A 21807-nucleotide genomic window follows, 5' to 3' on the forward strand; every position below is an offset into this window, starting at 1 on the left:
ACTGGACACAAAACCTTGCGCCACAAATGTACGAAGCACTAAAAAGAGATCCTGTCTCGCATGCACTCAGCAAACTTTTCTGTCTCTCAGCTATGTTTGCCCCTGCTGCTTCTACGCCCCCATCCATCTTAATGCATTTGATGAAACATCGGGCAACCATGGAGGGCCACGAGATGTAAGACGGGCTTTATTTTGGCCAAAGCAGGCATCACCTAAAGGACGCGAATAAAGGGCTGACTCCATTCTGTCTGCTTGCGTCCGTCTCTCCACTTGCTGCATTAAGATGCTGTCCGGCTTCCTTTCAGAAGCACCCACTCTGAACGGTCACAGAGCTTTTTTTGCACCCACCCCACACATTATCCATTCCCTCTTACCGCCACAACCCCCCCCCCCAACCTCTAAGCTCACTGATGAGCATCTGTAACAGCCCAGAGGCGATACACTCAAAAAGTGTGTGAAATGGATGGAAAGAGTGGGGAAAAAACAGTGAGCAGAAGCAACTTGAGGGTGAAGGGGGTGAAGGACAAAAGAAGGAGAGATGCAAGAGAAGGGCACAAAGCTGCTGAAGTCGTCCCAAGACGGGCTAGGGGAGATGAGGAGGGCACGGAAAGGAGGACGAGTCTTTAGGAGCAAGCCAGGCGGCACTAAGCGTCTCTGTTGCTGCCCAGCCAGGCCTGCCGCCCCCCCTCAGGCCACCAAAATCATCCCTCCTCCTAATCTGATGACAAACTCTCCTCACCCTTCATTCCGCATTTGGATTGCTGCACTTGTGGTGACATTTTTCAGATGACTAATTCCTATGAGCATTTTCTCATTCAGGTCCTCTTCATGATAGCACATCTTTTATGGACCCTTTTTCAAATACGGCCGTCATCATGGCATTTAAAATCCTCGCCTCACCCAAGGCACCACTTGTTTCCCCCCCACACTTGATTCCAAGTTTTGTAGAGGGGCTTTGCACAAGTTTGTATATCTGTGTTCCGAATTGATTATGTTGGCTTCAGCTTTAATTGTCAAAGATCAAATTTACAGCATGCAAACTTTGGTCAAAGATTTGCACATCAGTGTAAACACATAAGAAAGTAAAATTCCACAAAGAAGACGCAACAAAGACATATACAGTATCCCCTTCACATTGGAGGTACACTCTGTGGAAAAAAATTGAAATCCGAGATGTCTTTTGAGCAAAAACCTTCCCCGACATACGCAAGAGAATACAAGTCACAAGAATGTCCATGTGTTACTATTCCAGGGCCAAGTGCTCAAAATTGACTGGCATACACTCTGTGGTACGGCATCAGAAAGCAGCAAGTGCGGATACCAAAGCCGCGGCAGATTTGACGCAGTGCTTCGCTTTACTAATTTCTGAAGAAAGGCATATCGTGTGGCAAGGGTTTAATTGCATAGAGACGGGCATTTTTTGGGGAAAAAAATTGCCACCCATGACATCACCACTGAAAAAAAGCTCCAAGGCTACAAGCCCATCACAATTCATGTAACCTTAGCATCATGTGCAAATAAAGTGGTGACTAAAAAGTAAAGCAGCTGCCGGTGTATCATTCAGAAAACCCACACACATTTAAAACTCAAAGTTTGCAACCGCCGACTTTCTCCATGGTAGGTGCTCATAATAAACTCACATTTTAATTCATGAATATATTATTCTTCTTATCACTGTATTTTTATGTTCAATTACAAACCAGAAGTTTTAATCTTAGTGAGGGAAAACATATACAAAAAAGGCTCAGTAATGGTTTCATAATTGTACCCCATGAATCACGAGGTACCTAAAAATTCTCCTTTGATATTTCTTCTCACAGTTGAATGTTTATAATTATATGGTTTATAGATATTTAGGGTTCACTTGGATGATTTGTTGGTGACCTGAAACTAATTAATTGGTTTTCAGTTATTTGAAATGGGGAAAATTTGCTTCATATGCGAAAAATTCTAGTTACGAGCTCGATCCAGGAATGGATTAATCTCAGATTTAGAGGGGCATTGTAATGGGTTGATATTATTATGGACTCATATTATTACAGAGTCATGTACTGCAACTCATTGCATTTCAGAATATGTTAACAGACGGAATTAAACTTATCTATCTGTCATGGTCGCCTTGGTGACCAGTCTGCCCCGCCCTCTGGGCAACAGCTGAAGCAGTTCAACTAATTGTGTCTGCTATTTAAGGCTGGATTCTGGGCTTTGCGGGTGCTGGCTCATTATACATATCTACACAATCCCAGGTCTGTTATGCCTTGTCCTGTTTTAGGTTTAAACATTTTCCGTCTGTTATGCCTTGTCTTGTTTAGTTGAGTTGGAAGAAACTTGTTTGTTTTGTCATGTCCCAGAGTTATGGACAACTATTATTTTGTTAAATAAAACCTATGGATCGTCAACGCATTTGAGTTCTCCCTTCCTGCCTCCTGCTTCCGTTCTGGTCCGGTCACCCCTTTCCATTCCACCTCGTTTCGTGACACTATCTATCTATCTATCTATCTATCTATCTATCTATCTATCTATCTATCTATCTATCTATCTATCTATCTATCTATCTATCTATCTATCTATCTATCTATCTATCTATCTATCTATCTATCTATCTATCTATCTATCTATCTATCTATCTATCTATCTATCTATCTATCTATCTATCTATCTATCTATCTATCTATCTATCTATCTATCTATCTATCTATCTATCTATCTACCTTGGTCATATCCCTCAAGAGGGGTGACCGACAGCAAGACACACACATACAAATACAAAGAAAATAAAAGGGAAATAAATAGCAAAAAAAAAACACACAAACATTTTTGGACCATGGCCAACCCAATCGCCCAAACACCCAAACAAGTAAGGCACCTCGGCACCCAAGTTAGTCATGCTTTCGTCCCTCCAGATGAAAAGGGACACCAGAAAACGGCCATATCACTCGGGTCAGGGTGACACAACACACTCTTTTGTTCAACAGCAGGGCCCGACAGCTTTCACTCGTTTACCCCTGCCGCATCATACGGGTGCCCAGCCCATCCTTAAGAACACATCCACAATCCCACTATCTTTTCACAACACATCTCCACTCCTTTCTATCACCAACAAGAGCTCTAGCTCCCGTTTTATTTAGACCTCTTTCCTGCAGTGCACTCATAACACCATCCATCCATGTCAATTGCGGCCTTCCTCTTGGTCTCCTTCCATTGACTCTGTAGATCCTCTTCAAAATTCGCTCCTCATCCATCCTCTCCATGTGTCCAAACCAACCGAGTACTCTCTTATTAACACGCTTGCTCAGTTCCAAGACTACTCCAGTTCTGTCTCTCACAATTTCATTTCTCAGTCTATCCAATCTTGTCACTCCTAACATAGTCCTCAAACACTTCATCTCAATAATCTCAAAATTAAACCAATGTACTCTATTTGGAGTTTTTTTGTTTTGGTTGTTTTGAATAGTTAGACTACATATACAGTGTTATATACCGTACCAGTTATATCCTTTTCATCCTTTTTTAATCATCAAATCATCATTTTAACCATTTCGTGGTAGCGCTGGTGTCTTTCTACAGACTTATGTTTTGTTTTTGTCGTAGGCTGCCATGTTATGCCCCTGAGGTATATAAACGGTCGTCAGACATTTTGAAAGCTCACTTGGTAAACCATCACAGCATTGGCATGTGTCCACAAGCCCAGAATATTCTGTTTTATTTGTTATCTCTTTTATTGTGATAAAAACTCACCTCAGGTCTTTGTTTTACCTATCACGTTGCACAACATGTATGTAAAGAATATAACTAATATATTTCTTTTAAATGTGGATTTATAGCAAAAGCTCCAAATTGTATTACTGTATTTCAGGTACAGCACAGCAAAAATGCATCTCTTTATTATCACATGATATAAAAATGATTCTGATGCCGTGATTTCACACCATAGTAAAAGACACACTGTGTATTATTTGACCTCTTTATGTTGTTGTACTGTGTAGTGAGATCAAAAACAAGTGCCACAAAGCAAAAGAATACAAACAACGGAGATTCAAAGTGACCAAACAGCTCTATATTTCTGCTTTTTTTTCTGTCCAGCCTTTGACAAGGTTTTTTTGGTCTTTGGGGGTACCCCTAGCAGTAAAATGACAGAAAATCATGCCTCATGCTATGTGAAATAATTACTGTTTCTCGACCTACTGCACATTTATATGATAGTTCATGTATTTTCCATTATTACTCAAATCAATATTGTTTTGTTTTAACAAATGAAGATTTTTACCACAAGGAGACACTAGAAGTATTTTAAGTATTTTAACTTCACACCACATCCAAACAATGGAGCTGAATCAACTTAACAGATTTTACTTTAGCAATTATAGTTGCTCATTTTCCTTTTAGATCATCCATTGCCAGCCTAATAAAAACATTTCCTATCAATAGCTGCCACTGTTGTCGTAATATTTCTTGCAAAGGCATGAAATATCTAAGAAGTGATTTTCAGAATAGATGATATTTGGAATCTTCCTGAATGTAATAAAAAAGCTAAAGCTAGAGAACCTCTCCGTACATCCAACTTGAAAGGCAAAAAACAAACAGAAAAATACAAACGGGTCATCCAGACAAGAGGGAGAACAGAGAGCACAAACACACAGACACAAAGCTAGTGGCCTTAGGGCTAATTGCTAGATTGAGGCAGATTTTCCTGTTCACTTCAGAGCTGTAATTGTGAGCAAAGAGAGCAGAGAGGAATGACAGGGCTTCAAGCTGAGAGGACAAATCACCAGGGGCCGCCGATTATGGTGCCTGCGTGCGCTTGTGAGAGTGTGTGTTGAGAGGGTTAAGGGTTAAGTCAAACATCACTCAATTCCAGCTTCCTGTGGCACTGACCTCAAACAGATCACAAACTCACTTCGCCATACCGTTGGGAATAAATTGTGCATAAACATACGTAATTGTAAGTAATATATTTATATATACAATGACTTACTCTACGGAGCTCCATATCATCACTTCGTCTTATAAACACAAGTGAATATACAAATTAGCCTTCGCACATAAGGCAGAAGTCCAAATAATATTTGTCCTAGCTAATTGAACATGATTACCCTCCATGTTGTCCGCACGGTACACTAGAGACCTGACACCCCTGATAGCTTTCGACACAAAGCCGGATTAACATCATTGCCTTTTTCCTGCTGCAGGAGTGTCATTAGATTATGCAGCAGATGCTTGATTCGAAACAAAGTGGCAATGTACATTTTGCATACATGCAACTGCTTTTGCATGCACATGCATATAACTAGAGCCTAAAGAGTCAAAAATATGGTGCATTAGGACAATAAAAGCCGAGCAAGGGGTTTTGGCAGTTTTACCTTTCAGTGATGTCATTCGGCTTCTTCTGACAAGGCCCCCAATCCTGTTCTCTGATTGGATGTCAGCTCCTTCCTCGGCAGCATTCCGAAGCAGACAAATGAAGACGTGTCTTTTGCTCTGATGCTGGGATGAAAAAGTCTTTCTAGACTACTTTTGCAAGAATTTTTCCTAAAGGAAGCGTGAATATCCTTAACTTACGTGAGCCAACGGTCATTCTGTGCTCTGTCTATTCTGTGCCTTTTTCTCATTATTCCTAGTGTCCGTCATGTTTGCCTTGCCAGCACAGGAGTACCCCAGGCCGACCTACCCGCCTGCCTGCCTGCCTGCCTGACGAGCTGCGGCGCAGCTTTCTGCTCAGTGTTCAAGGGGAGAGCCAGCTAGGAATGCTGTGGCTCTAGACGTTTTGTCCAAGCCCTAGGTCTCTTTCACTGAGGCAAGATTAGTTCATACAAAAACTCAACAATACACCACTGAAAGCCATTGTTGATATTCAACATTTTTCACATTGCGGAGCAGAATAGACAATGTGGCAGCCGGGAAAGCACGAAGTGGACTTGGGTGCCTGATGGCTGATGGTATCAAAAGCTCAGTGAGGGCCCTAATCCTTTTACACAAATATGTACACGCGCACACACCAGTACACACAAACAAAAAGACACACTTTCAGCATCTTGGAGACGGTCAAATCAATAATGCCTGTCTGCGTTTGGATCTGTGGGTGGGTGAGTGTGATAGGGAGAATAAAGAGGATACTCTTTGTGTCGCGTTAGTGTGCAGTTGTGAGTCCATATTCGGCTGCGTGCAGTATTGCATTCTACATGTGCAAGAGGTTTTTGTGGAAAGATTAAGGTCACACGAACAGTAATGGAAGAACATAGTACAATGAAAAGATAACCTTAAACATATTTTTTTAGACACTGGATACAGAATCTCCAGTTAAAAATAAAAATATTTTTTCTGTCCGCCTACCTTTATCAGGGGTCTGGAACCATTTTGGTCTAAAGAGCAAAATATTTTTATTTATTTATCTGAGAGAGCCATATCATATTTTTTAGCGAAATTTCAGCAAAACTGCCAAACCCACTCCCCAGACAAAATCTAATTTTCAGCGCATTTTATTTCATTGTGTGACGTTAGATGAATTGATCAGATTTATGAAATAAGAATAATGCCAGCGCCTGTGTCCCATATCGACAAATATATCACTTTAAACATGACTTCCTCCCACAATTACTCAAGATCTTTGAGGCTCATTTGAGTTATTTTGTAAAAAAATGTCACAAAATACTGCAAACAAGGATACTGACGTATTTACCTTTGGTGTGGAGAGAAGTGTGCTGTTTGCATAGCTGTGCCCACTCCTACCGAAAACCCAATCAAATTGCTCTGTGTGCTTGGCTGGTGTTTCTGGTTGTTTACAGTTTTTCTGTGGAGTGTCTCATCAGTGAACATACATTGTTTAATGATCTTCCATGTAAAGGATTCCTTAGCAACATATGGCCAAAACAGAATCTGTTGGTGTGACACCTTGACTGTAAATTGTAGTAAGGAGAATGCTCTTTACATAATGGACCGAAACATTCTTCTTTATAGTGTTACGTCAGCTATACAGGTACTAAACTCCACATTCATCAAAATTGGAACGCTATATATGAGCTCTAAATGATTAAGATTTTATTTCCGAGTCATATGTACTCCTGAAAACAGCCATATATGACACATGAGCCATAAGTTCACGACCCCAGGTGTACATCTATTCCCATCTATATCTAAGTATCTATCTATACCTATCTATGGATCCATCGATCTATCATTACATCAATCTATATACCGGGTCTACCTTATCCATTGATTTATCTATACTGCCTAAATGTAAAATCTATATATCTATATTGTGTCTTTTCATAGCACAGTAGTAGAGTTTAACAATTTGTCTGAGGTATCAATTTATATTTTCCATTAGATACCTGAGCATAAGACATTTGGTATTTGAAGGCCACGGTCATATATGTTTAAAGAATTTTCACTTTCCAAAGGATCACTTATCAAAAACCACAAAAGAAGCCTGGAAATAATACTAGTTATTTGTTTCAAGTGTGGTGGAGGAATAAAATATCCAAAACATGCAAGACTGTTGTTCCTTGAGGACTAGAATTTTGGATCCATCCATCCATCCATTCATCTTTTCGCCTGCCCCACTCTATTGTGTCATTTGAATTGACGACAAGACAGAGCAATATGTTCAGAATGAAAAACTTAACAAACTGAGTCAACTCCATCCAATAAAAAAAACCAGCATAGCGCCCAGCCAGTCTGAGCCTTGCCAGTTAATATGAAACCATCATGTCAAGTAAAATTCATAAAGCATGTCCTGCACATAGAAACGTCTCACAAAGGACGATTTAAAATGTTTTCTAACATTCTGATCCATAGAGTGGGAGTGCGACACCTTAATTGTGTGCTAATTATATTTAATGAATGTCATCATGCTGCAAGCTTCAGCTAACGAGCTAAATGAATTGGCAGTAATAGGCCCGTTAGCTTATCTGAATATGTGCACGACGGCACATTCTCTCCAGACAGAGGCAGCCATGTTGCGTACCCACGGTTTCAATCAAGAAGTTGGTTTTATGTCCTTTTCAATGCATTGCTAAAAAAATGCAAGGATGTTAAACATCTTTCAGTGAAAAGAATTGCTGTGAAGAATTTGGAAGAAAAAGTATTCCTATCTTTAATACGATTCTCGATTTGACCGGTGCTCCCGATCCCCAAAACTCTGTTCGCCAGGCTTTCCACATCTCCCCCAATTCTGTGAGGTAGTAGAGAAGGCAAGGAAGTGACACTCAATGAAGGGCATAATTCTGCTGTTTTTTTCTTTTGCAAAAGACCAATTGACAAGTGATTGATGGCTATCTCTGCAGCCTGACAAAGAATATCATTAGCATATCTAAAGCCGTGTACAGTACAATTGAGCCAAACAGTAAATTACATGTTACCTCTGCTCCTCTCTCCCTCCACTCCTCACCTCTTCCACGCTTTGCCTCGTCATGTGCTCTCCCTTTCAGGCCTAAAAACTTCAGAGGCAGGAAAACAAAACAAAACAAAGTGTGCTGCTTGTCTCTTCTGTAAGCTTGACAGTTTCTTTTCAAAAACGTTTACAAAAGGCCTGAATACTGACAACAGTCATGCACAGATGCAAAGCTGCTCTGCATCCCACTGCTAAAATGCTCTTTGTATGTACACGTAGACACTAGGTGGTGATGGACCTCCTGCACTACTCCACCCTCAAAACAAGTGCCAACAAGTGTTTTTTTTTTTAAATAATTATTTATTGAGACGAAAAACTAGTCACTCATATTTGCAGAAATTAAACATTGTTTTGTTAATGTTTTTTTTTAATCAAGCAGGAAAAAATGGGGACAAAAGTTATTCCCTGAGTTAGTTAAATTGACATTGTGTATCATTTAGGGCCTCATAGAAGTAAAAAAAAAAAAAAAACATAGAAAAATATTGATTTTAATAACAAGCACAAATACATGGACTAGCGTATAAACATGCATTTTTTTTTTTAAATTGTCATGGGTCAAGAAATTTGTTTTTATTTACATAACATGAGGCTTGCGTAGAGAGAGCTGGCATGATTGTCCGTCATCTTCCTGCTAAGGGTACCACCAAAAAACATAAACCATGTGAAAGTCTGGGCAAAAAACTGTCCTTTTTGGTTATTGAGTCTCTGTTTATTCTATTCTTCCTCGTGCTTTGTCGCACTTATTTTTCGGTTGCACTACACAATACGGTGACATCTATTGTTATAATATTACAGCTCGGAGCAATTTTTTTTTAAACACACAAAGTCATAACAAAAAATATGTTGTAGTATACAACGCAACTGTAAAGTGTAATTAAGAGCAGTTGCAAGAAAATAAGATAATTTTAAAAATATATATTGTATTCAAGATATGCTGTATTTAGAAAGTATCCTTTGTCATGATTACCGATATGCATCACCTGTGCCCGCTCCTTTGGCGCCAACTGCCTCGGACTCTGATTGGTTCTCTTTCCCTATTTAAATCCACTCCTATCTGTCTCCTGTTGTCAGTCTGTCTGCGAACCTCAGTTATAACTAGGCAAGCCTTTTTCGACCCTGCCTCCCACTTATTTTTTGCTCCTGTCTGTCCCCCCACTTGTTTTTTGCTCCTGTCTGTCCCCCGGCTTCGACCTGTTTTTGATCCTGACTACGTCTACTCTCCCGTCCTGGCTTTCGACCTCTTTTTGTCCATGACCACGTCTTCTCTCCTTTCCTGACTTACGACTCGCTTCCGACCCCGACCACGTTTTTGCTCTCCTGTCCCGGCTACTGACCTGTTTTTCCATTCCCGACACCACCATTACTCGTCACGGAAGATCCACTTCCAAGTTCAGAGCGACCTGCTTCCCGCGTCCAGCAACCACAGGATCGTGGGCGCAACCCTTTCTTGTTCTTCCAATAAAACTTGTGAGAAACGCAACGCAAGTGGGTCCTGTCTCCAATCTGGTCATGACATGCATATTAAGAAATGTCGCTTTATTTAAACATGGTCGCCAATACAAAATGAATTAAAATATCAAGGTCCGCGAATAGGGCGACAAAAATAGCAAAAAAAACAGACCTGGGGTTACAGATGTTGGATTTTAAAAATGGTCACAAAAATGATTAATGTAGATAGATAGATAGATAGATAGATAGATAGATAGATAGATAGATAGATAGATAGATAGATAGATAGATAGATAGATAGATAGATAGATAGATAGATAGATAGATAGATAGATAGATAGATAGATAGATAGATAGATAGATAGATAGATAGATAGATAGATAGATAGATAGATAGATAGATAGATAGATAGATAGATAGATAGATAGATAGATAGATAGATAGATAGGTAGATAGATAGATAGATAGATAGATACATAGATAGATAGATAGATAGATAGATAGATAGATAGATAGATAGATAGATAGATAGATAGATAGATAGATAGATAGATAGATAGATAGATAGATAGATAGATAGATAGATAGATAGATAGATACTCAAATGGAGAAGCTATAAAGGGAGTTATCTCAAAATTGTATAAAGCTCTGCAAATAGATCTCAGTAATGTTGGGATGGAGGTTAAGGAAAAATGGGAACTAGAAGCTAATGTTGTGATAAAAGACAACGATTGGGAGAAAACTTTGAAAGAGGGACCCAAAATAACCATCAGTCCGGCATGGAGGGAGTTTGAATGGAAAGTAAAAATGTGATTCTTCTATACACCCTCTATAACTTCAAAATATAAGAATACATCCAACTTATGTTGGCGGAACTGTGGGAGGGTAGGAGATTTCACGCATATTTTCTGGAACTGACCTGTGATATTACATTTCTGGAGAAATATTCAGACAGAAATGAAATTAATTGTTGGTTGGGAGTTGCGGTTGGACCCAGTGACCTATGTATTGGGAATTCAACCAGAAGAGTTATTGACTGGTCATTACAAATATGCACTAAGGGTAATGCTTCTGGTAGCAAAGGAGCTGATCACAGTTTCCTGGTTGAAACCACAACCTCTTGACATATAACAATGAAGAGACAAAATAAAGCAAATGTACACTATGGAAAAAATTACTGCAAGACTTCAACTGAAACCAGATCAATAAATGCTAAATGCTATCACACTTTTACATTAAACTATTATTACGAAAGAAATTGCACTTACATCTATACCATGATGTTTCTCTATTTATCCTGAAATTCTATTATCTGATTTTCTTTTCCATTTTCTCTTTTTGGTCTTATAATACATTTATCTTGTGTTTCCTGTAGTGCCATGTCTAATCTTGATCCAAAAAATGTTCACTATGTTGTTATCAATGACAATAACAACAATTCAATTACATTCTATTCTAATATATCAATATTTAGGAAATAAATTAATCATCCATTAGTTATATTATGCTTATCCCATTGTCTTGTTTGGGAGTTGATGATGAAATCAAATATCCACTCATTTGACGAAACCATTGTTTCTCCTTAGGGCTGGTTTTCAATAGTAATTCAAAGACCATAATGCATATCTATTTAATTGACGGATACTACTAATTATTTTCTAACAATCATTTACTCAACTAGGGCCAGTTAATGCTCTTGATAAACATTACAAGAAATAATCCTAATCACACTAAAGCTGTTGTAGTGGTGACAGCAGGTGCTAAAGCCACAGCGATCCCCGCTAACACCATCTGAGCCTTACAGAACAGGAAATGCTGCGAGCAATACCGACAGTGCCTACTTAATGAATCAGACTCAACCAAGTCCGTCACTGACTCACACACTCGAACGCAACGGGCGGGAAAGTAAAACAAAAGCAACGTGTCGTATGCGGGAGATGATCGTTGGCAAGCGTTTACATGACAGTGCTGCACAGCAGAAACTCGTTGGGCCTTCTCAAATCCCCCCCGGAAGGATGACCGGTAGCCCTCGGGCCACGATTTTCACAGTGTGGGGCTATTAGCTAAAGAATAGCACATTTAAAATTTAAACAGACGTTAATCTCAAAATTCACAAGGCATTAATCACTGGCATTAGCACCTGGTTTAGTCATTTTAACAGGGGAGCGGCAGCGACATATGGCCGGGAGTTGTTAAGAAACCATCAATGAGGTACTATTCAAACCAGCACACACAAAATTATTTGGAATTGTTGAAGCAGTTTGAGTCCTGGGTTGTTAGAGAAACTGTAAATATTAAAAGAATTGTCTATTGATAATTCTATAAGGTGTGAAAATAAACCAGTGGTTTTGCTCACCTTGTTTAGCTGAACTTCAATTGGTTCAATGCAAATACTTTCTCACTGGTCTGGAACATTTGTATTTGTTTGTATCCATATAATTACATTATTTTACTTATTTTCTTTGAAAAGATTATTTCTTGAAACATATATATTGTGTATTATTTGTCGCATCCTAGTGGTTTAAAAAAACCTTATTCATTTGAAAATATATATATATTTTCAATAATGGGCAAAAATACATGAACTATCTTAAAGACATGCATTTTCTAAAACACCAGTAGATGGATAAATGTGTATTTATTTTGGATACCTAAAAGAAACTGACATCTTGTTTCTACAGTAACCCTAAAACCTCAAAAAGGCTGGCAAACGAATGATTAAAATGGTGCACTTTTGGTGACTTTCAGTCTCTGTAGTTTGTATTCTTCCTTGTCCTTTATAGCACTCTGTTAGGATGAATTATACCATGCAGTGACATCCAGTGGTCAACTAATCCACACTGACCCTCTTAAGAACTTCTCAACTCTCACTTCTTTTTTCGTTTAACCCAGATTTCATGGTAAATGTAAATAAAACAATTGGTTTTGCACCGTTTGTTTAGCTAAAATTGAATGTATTTAGTTTTAATTTGTCACTGGTTTGGCACATATTTATTTATACATCCTCAACTACAAAGTACTTACATTGTATTTTCTGGTAAAATGTATTTATAAAGTGCTTTTCACGTCACTTTACAATGAGCTTTGCACTTCCCCATTCACAGGAACTCACACACCGATAGCAAGGCGCCTACCAGCTTATCGGGGGCATTAGAGGTTCAGTGTCTTGCCTAAAGACACTTCGACATTTAACTCAGAGTCAAACCTGTGACCTCTTGGTCCCAAGACGAGCACTCTACCTCCTGAGCTACTGCCGCCTCAGTGCGTAAATCTGAAGCGTTTATTGTTCCCTTGAAAATTAATAATTATGTATTGTTTCAAGCCAATTTCTTTGTATTAATGGGATGTTAAATAATAATAATGAAAAAAAAAAGGTTTTTGATCTTGGCCGGTACAGCGGCTCAGTGGTTTGCGCGTCCGTGGAACTGTTCTAAAGTCTTGGGATCAAATCCAGCTCTCCTCGTGCTTGCGTGGGTTTCCTCCGGTCGCTCCGGTTTCCTCCCACATTCCAAAAACATGCAAGACAGGTTAATTGGCAGGTTTAAATTGTTCCTAGGTGTGAATGAGCAAGTGAGTTGTCTGTTTCTGTGTGCCCAGGGACTGGCTAGCAACCATCAGTTAAGGGTGTCCCTTGCCCACTGCCCGAGGACAGCTGAGATGGCCTCCAACACCCCCACGACCCTATTGAGGATATAAGTGGTGCAAGTAATGGATGGATGGATGTATTGTTCTTTGTTGAACTCATTTTTGGTTCCACTACAGTAGGGGTTGGTAACCCAAAATTTTCAACGAGCCATAAGGGACCCATCCATCCATTATCTGCACCGCTTATCCTCAGTAGGGTCGTGGGGGTGCAGGAGCCCATCCCAGCTATCTTCGGGCAGTGGGCAGAGGACACCCTGAACTGGTTGCCAGCCAGTCGCAGGGCACACAGGGACAGACAACTCGCTCGCTCATCCACACCTAGGGACAATTTGGACCGGTCAATTCACCTGAAATGCATGTTTTTGGAATGTGGGAGGAAACCGGAGTGCCCGGAGGAAACCGACGCAAGCACGGGGAGAACATACAAACTCCGCACAGGAAGTCCGGTAGCTGGATTTGAACCCATGACCTCAGAACAGTGCCGCACACGTGCAAGAGGGACCCACAAACCAAAAATATACAGTATATAGATGTCTTGATCCACCCTGCAACCAACAACAAATCAAAGCCGTGTTTAAACCTTTTTTAAATCAATAAAAAAGGGTATTCATACATAAAAGTCATTGAATATAGAATAAAGATTGAATAAACTCCAGTGAGCCACTAGAGTTACGGTAAAGAGCCACGAGTGGCTCTAGAGCCGCACGTTGCTGACCCGCATACAACTCAATACAGCGACATTTAGTGTTCAAATATTACACAACATCCCTTAAAATGTTCGCTATTACAATTGCATATCTTGCACAATACGTTTGGTGGTAATCTTGACAATTGCACATGCCACATGTAAATACAGTTTATCCGAAAAACAAAATTGACCTTTTCCCTCAAAAGACGCAGAGCCGCTCTGGATTTGCAATGGGTACAAGTGGGTATTGACACTAATACTGCTTACGGATTTGAACATTTATGTCATCGTCTTTTGCCCTGGGGGAGATATAGCCTCCATCCAACTTGGGTGGGGTAATGCTTTCTGAGTGGGATTCCTGTTGCAACATACGGATGCGCTATTAATCAACATATTGATTAGTGCTAATTATCATTCCACTGTGTTTAACTCAGCAGGTGAAGTCTTGTGTGTGCGTTTGCTCACTGATGCGTGCAAGCGTGGCTCCATATGTGCATGTGTGTACGTGTGTCTTTGTCTTGCCTGTCACCCTGAAGGTTATCTCCATGGTGGCAGCATTGTCAGGTGACAGCCGTATCCCTTGATGCCAAGCGAGACGTCAGAAAGTCCTTCCAAACGGGGAGCGCTTGATGATTTGTAACACACACCCACGCAAAAGTGACTTTGTGGGTGCTAACAGTTGTGTGTGTTTGTGTATTTCAGGAAAGCGGCTGCTCAGACTTTGATAAGCTATCACGTATCCCGGGCGATTGTTTCTAACTGCACATCAGTTCGAAAGCACCGCCTGACAACCAAATCAAACGCACCCAGATCGGACACCATGGCAGCCAAACGCAAACAAATGCAAACGGGATGGATATACAAAACATACATTTAGCTCAGACACGTTGTAAAGGAGCACAGCACAGTCTTTTGGAGAATGGGATGCTTTCCTCCCCCCAAAAAAGTCTTGATATAGGCTGTAAATTTGAAACGCCCAAGCTCTTTGGTGAAAAGAAAAAAACAAACATTTTCGGGCAACTCTCACTTATAACGCTACAGTGATCACACATGCAGCATGTCTTTATCTAACTCCGAAACTACTATATTTTTCTTTATTATCTTTCCATTCCACTGATATTGTAATACTTTGATTGAAAAGAGTACTTTCTTTTTTACAACGGTGAATGGATATCTGATCAAACCAATATCATCTCGTAATACTGTTTTTTTTTGCACCATTGGAATTGGAAAAAGAAACAATTTCTCGGTTTTAAGAATGTCTCTGAAAGGCAATACAATACTGTATTTCTTGGGACAATAAATCAAACTAAAAAGCGTATATGCAGAAAACATACTTAAATGGACAGTGAATATTTTTAAACAACTCCATGACACTGTATAACGGAGTCCAGACCGTCAAAGTGACCAAATCACACGATCTTTCTTTTAATCTTTGTGCCCTTCCTTTTACAAGTTTTTTGACGTATCCTTAGCAGCAAGATGGCAGACAATCGTGTCAGTTTCCTCAAAGTTAGCCTTATGTTTCGCAGACAAATTTGCTAACCTACGGGTACAAATCGACATAATTTTTTTCTAATGAAGAAAGATTTTCTACCACAAGGAGGCACTAAATAAGACACAATGTCCATTTAAATCTCATCTCATCTCATCTCATCAGCCGTACCGCTTATCCTCATCAGGGTCGCGGGGGGGCTGGAGCCCATCCCAGCCATCTTAAATCACCCGTAATATTTTCCCTTTGATTACATAATGATACGGTTAAAGGGTTTAAAATGATAACCCAAAATTTCTGCACAACGCTAATGATAGATGTAAAGGAAAAGGCCGCTATTTTTGGCGATTCTAGTTTCTGGAATAAAACATCATGCTTGTTTTCAGTGAAAAAGAAAAAGTTTCAAGTGATATATATATATATATATATATATATATATATATATATATCTGTATATATAGAATCAAGACAGACAGACAGACACAGACAGACACGCATTATACATTATTTATTATGAATTTATTACTTTTTTTAATACACCCTCTGCAACCCTTTGTTAGGATTTAATGAATACAGTAGTATACTGTATACTGAACAAAGCCCTGGAGTACACAATGCAGTCAAGTCTGCCAAATAGTCCAACCTCTGATCAAAAGTGTGAGTTTCATTACAGAAAATGTCTTTGAACATGCCCACTAACTCAAAATTTTTAAACCGTATTTCTGACAAAATCCCAGTTATCCACAGATAAATCCTTGCCTGAAATTTAAACAAAACCCACCTTGATAATCAGGTTTTCAGTTAACCTATCACCAAAAGAAAGGAGTGAGGCCCAATTTATTTTTTCTCCAAGATTAGCCTTAGTATATCTTCATCGAATCTCTACCTCTGCACTTCATCATCCTCCTGTCTCTCTCTCTTTCTTTTTTGCCTCGCTAATTAAGTTTATTACGCAGATAGCTCCACACTGCCTCTGACGAAAACAATTAACATTTCTCCCTGCTAGCCTCTCTGACTATTCTCCCTCATTGGTTCTTGAGCTTCCTTTGGTTGGAGGGCAATAATTACTTGAGATTCGCAGGCTTGACACAAAACAAAGTCTATGTCAGTGTGTAGTCATCAATATTTCTATGTAAAAATCCCTATTCTTGGAGCAATTGAGCAACATTTTGTGAATTTCTTTGTGTTACCATATTTTCTGGGCAATGAGGCGCACCTAAAAACCCCGAATTGGGTGGAAAAGTGTGCTTCATTATACTGTAAAATAGGGCGGATAAAATTCGAAATGCATAGTTACAGTTAAATGATACTGTAAACTGTAGTGTATCTGTTCTGCCTTTGAGAAACAAAGTGGTATTAAAGTGCCCTTATGTGATAAACATGCTAGTTTTTAAAAGGAAACAAAAGAAAGCCACAGAACATCGACAGAGATTCAGACGACAACTTTTGAACGCTCACTGCAATTATTATTTTGTTGTTAATTCAAACAATAATCGTGCATAAGTATGAAACATATTATAATTACTTAAATGTAGATTTTTATTAATGGAAAAAAAAAATATAGAAAACTGTCAGTTCCAGAACAAGAGGAGGACCCAGATACATAGCGTTTACTCACTAGTCTATTGAGTTACAGAGGAAAACAAATGCCAGCGATCCGGTGCTCACTGGACGAGGGAAGGAAGCCGCTCACGGGATCAGGGTGTGAGCGGAATGCGGAAGTGGATCTCCCGGAGTGGGAGATCGTAGCATGGTCAAACGGGAGAAACGTGTCGAAAGCCGGAGCGGGAGATCAGAGCGGGGTCGGTGGTCAAAAACGGGTAGATAGCCGGAGCCAAACGGGGAATCAGGAACAGACGAGTGGTATGCGGGTGAAAACTGGATCGACGGGAGCCAGAGTCAAAGTGCTTGCCTTGCGTATGCAGAGGTTCGCTGATGTACCAACACGGAGAGACTGGCGTACTGGGTATAAATAGAAGAGGAATTAATCAGGCAACAAGCAACAGCTGGCGCCAAACGAGCGGGCACAGGCGAGGGCAATGAGTAATCATGACAAAAAATATTCGTAACAATATAGAAAATTTCCTACTCGTGTTTGAATTGTTGTTAAATGATACTGCATTCAGTAACTGTTCTGCATTTAAGAAAAATATTGAGTGGTCTTCAATTGCCCTCTTGTGGTTAACATGTTGATTGTTTGTTGCTAAAATTTACTTGAGTGGTTAAACCAGATGTCATCATGTGAATGTATGTTCTATGAAATAAATTGTTTTACTTTAAATGTGTTTATGTATTTTTTGCTATCTTAGCTCTGACTGTAGTTTTAAATCCATGCGCCTTATGGTCCAGTGTGCTATTTATATGAAAAATGTATCACAAAATAATTTTTGGGGTGTGCCTTTACTGGGGTGTGACTTATAGTGTTAAAAATACAGTAGTTCATTAACTGTGATTTCATCCTGAATTTTAGCACTCATACTGTTAATGATGTTAAGGTTGAACTTTAGTAGATACTCAAAATAGGGAGAGAATACATCAATGGATTTTGAACATGCAAGGAGGAAATAGAGACAAGGTGCCAGATAAGGAAATTCCATGCCTGTTCTGAGGCCCTCCCTGACCACTCTTTTTTTATTAAAAGGTTACAAAAGCAGATCAGACCTAAGTAACATAATTTTCTGATACTGACACTGATGTAATGGTCAAAACAACAAACAACTGCATGCAATAAGAGTCCAAATGAAGCACTAGCATCCTATGCAATCTCCTGTGTGGATGTCCAATATCAAAAACCGTAAAACTTATTAATAACATTCGAACCATCTGCTAAGACCCAAAATGACAAAATCTCTGTGTTGCGCGTCAATCAAAATCAGAGTTTTACTCACGCTTACTGTCCTCTAGGCAAACGTTCCCTTCTTTGGCCTCTGGTAGAGGACAGACAGGATAGCATTATACTGTCAGAGGTAATTTACCTCTCATCTGTCTTCGCTAATTATTGTCACATTCATCAGATTCATCAAGGCAAGAGCGGGCCTCTTTGGGGACCGACCATTTGCTGTTAAAAACGCCGTCAGCCGCTATTAGGCCCCAGAGGATGCGGTGGGTGCGTTGTGCGTCACTTGGCGTGGCAGGAGGAACAACCAGTGTACATTTCTAATTAGACCAAGCCGTGTGATTAATTATACAGTCCGCCATTTTTACCCCCTCTGAGGCTGACAGTGTTGATGAGAGTCAAACTACATATAGAACAGTGAGGGAAAAATAGGGGGCAGCAGTGTGAGGGTGCAGGGTGCATGGTAAAAAAAAGTGAAAATCGGAGCGAGGAATTAGAAGCAAGGGAAGGTAGCACGGAGGTGAAGTGTTTTGTCAGGCGCTCTCAGCCTAATTCCCACCTGACAAAGAGCCCTTCAATTGGCGGGAAATTGCAACTTGTCACTCAGCAAATAAACTGCCCTGATAACTGATTAATAACAGTCATGCACACACGCACTCACACACACACAGTAACTATTACAGTGGTATTGTGATTCATAGTATTTGGCACTGTCTACTCAGCCAGCACGAAGGAATTAGCCTTTTCATGATGATTCTGCTATAGTATAGTAGGGATTTCTTTGTAATATACATATGATTATGTTTTAAGATTTTACTCTTTAGGTCAAACGTTTGTTTAAACAGGTTGCATGTTTTTGTAACACATTGGTTTACAACCAGTGTGCTATGAGACCTTGTCTAGTGTGCCGCAGGAAATTGCCCAATTTTGTCCTTGCAAAAAAGCATGTTTTTGTTCAATAGATTTACACACAAAAAATCATATACTTAATGTAATTTGGATAAATCAACTAAGATTACTGCGTCTAAGGTTACTTTGGGTAGTATATGTTATACAAGTCAATTAGTACATTACTGTATTATATTATTATATTACAGAGGCTCCCCTACTTACGAACATTCGACTTATGCAAAACGGTAGATACTAACATTTTTTTCGGGATGGCAAAAAATATCCGAACATTGTTGTAAGTTAGATTTTGTTTTGTGTGCACCTTTTTCCGAGTAAAGGAAAGTGCTGTAGTACTTCTTTCCGCCGCGTGGCGCTGTGAGAGGTCACCCACCATCCACCCCGAAGAAGAAATCCGGCTTCTACTCCCTAGTTTGTGTGTACTGTATACACATGGTGTATGGTCCACTTTTTACCACGGAGGAGGAAGTCGCCTAACTCTACCAAAAGTAAGATAGACTTAACTTTATTTATCTTCATAGTCAAGTCAAGTTTTTTTGTTTTTAATTTTCCTTTGTGGCGTTCAGTTTTCTTGATTTTGAATCTTTCTTCCCTGCAAGGAATAAAAGTGGAACAAGGGTAAGCACTTAAAAGCTTTGACTTTAGCCTACTCCCTTTGGGCTCATGTTTAAGTATTGTATTATCTTAATATACAGCTTTTTTACTTTATTGTTTCCTTTTGTTAAGTAATGATTGATGCTGTTTTTTTCTCATCTCTTTGCTATGCCTAAATAGAAAGCCCCAAACAAACAAACAAACAAAAATATTTGTTTTCTTCCAGTGATCAGCCAAATAACTAACATCCAGCCATGTCAGTAGGTGGCAATAGATTTGTTTTTGTTTGTTCACCAATTATCTGCTCGAGAGGTTGCATAGTATATTTAATTATTTAATAACTGATAATGACTGATAAAGCTTTTTAAGAATTCACTGCAAAATAAAACTCCTGGACCTAATTCTGCAGATTTGAATATTTGTTTTATTATTACAATTTTAAAAATTGGGAAAAGTTCAAATGTATACAGTATACAGTAGTAATGATATACTTTTGTTTGCCACTGTTTTATTAGACAAATGGTACAAAGGAAGAATATTTATAGTTTTGTTTTGCTATAATGCTAGCTTCCATGTTAGTTGTAATGCATCTTTAATGGTGCATTTGACCGCTAGATGTCCCTCTATAGGGTTAAGCAACCTAAAATGAGTGCTACAAACCACAAGGAAGAATACAAACCACGGATACGTAAAGTGACAAAACAGCACTATTTTCTTCACGTTTTTTTGCTCAGCTTTCTGGAACATTTTTGTTTTTTAGAGGTACCCGTAGGAGCAAAATGGCGGACAATCTCTAGGTGAGACTCATGTTATGCAAAATAAATACACGTTATTTTGACCTACGAGTATTTTTTAAAAATGCACATTGGTAGTGTGTTTTTGCTTATTATTCAAATCACTTTTTTAATGTATGAGTTGTTTTTACCACTGGGATATGCTTAATAATACACCATTTACCTTCAATCGGGAATTTAGTGTTTGATTGTCTCAGGACGTCTCAAACACATTACTTGTTGACATTTCTTACAATTTATCTGCAACCAGTTTCAGGGTTGTTACACAAGAAAATATCATTTGAAATAATCGGACTGTCCGGTCACCTCGCGGCAAAGCCGACAACAATAGAAGAAGGGAAGAATTCAATTACTGCAGGAAAGCTTGAGATAGACCAAGAGGATCAGCTCTGATCATTGCCTTTCTTTTTGCTCTCCTGAGATGATAAGAAGGCTTAAACACACACACACTCACAGTCGCCAGTCAATATTGGCACACTGTGACCTCACCAGGAAAAGCCATTTAGAGTGACACGTAGTCTTGGTGTTTATTAAACCTTCCACCTTTCTCCCTGCCACAAGCACATCTTCCATTTCCAAACGGTGGCTTTGATTGGTCAATGACGGCATGACCCGGAACAGGACTGGCAAGGCTGTACCAAAGATCCAAATTTCACAGGAAGTCCTAGCCACCAACAGACGCAAGGGTGTCCATTTTCTTCCAGACAAAACCTCTTCATCTACAGCACAATGGCGCCTCCAGTGCAGGTCAGAGAGAACGAGAAGACGGGATACGAGGGCCACATGCCAGAAGGTCATCTAACATAAAGACTGATGAATTTAAAAAGGTAGAAAGCGGGATATTTCCATTTATAATTTTCATTTCGGTCAGTAAAAAGAGGACTGAATTTGGTAAAAAAACAAAAAAAACCACCCTTAAATATATCAGATACAAATCACACTGCCCCCTTCTTGAAAAAGCACGCTATATATTACATCAAGGGCATAGTTTTGGCATGGAAAGAGTG

General features: G+C 39.4%; 1 long non-coding RNA gene across 7 annotated transcripts in view; it reads right to left on the minus strand.

The window, feature by feature from the left end:
- LOC148354989 (uncharacterized) overlaps nucleotides 1–21807 on the minus strand; it is a 218357-nt gene that overhangs the window by 111368 nt on the left and 85182 nt on the right. The window contains exons 1-2 of one of the 7 annotated variants that reach the window (XR_015852222.1): nucleotides 5560–5789; nucleotides 5361–5484 (exon numbers count right to left, since the gene is read on the minus strand). The exons of 4 other annotated variants lie outside the window; for them this stretch is intronic. This is a non-coding gene — a long non-coding RNA (uncharacterized LOC148354989). Of the gene's footprint in view, nucleotides 1–5360; nucleotides 5790–21807 lie in introns of those variants that run through there. 2 more of the 7 variants (XR_015852225.1, XR_015852220.1) reach the window with 2 other exon arrangements.

The sequence above is a fragment of the Urocampus carinirostris genome, chromosome 12 (genome assembly GCF_059441175.1).
Source record: "Urocampus carinirostris isolate Australia breed hairy pipefish chromosome 12, RoL_Ucar_1.0, whole genome shotgun sequence".
NCBI lineage: Eukaryota > Metazoa > Chordata > Actinopteri > Syngnathiformes > Syngnathidae > Urocampus > Urocampus carinirostris.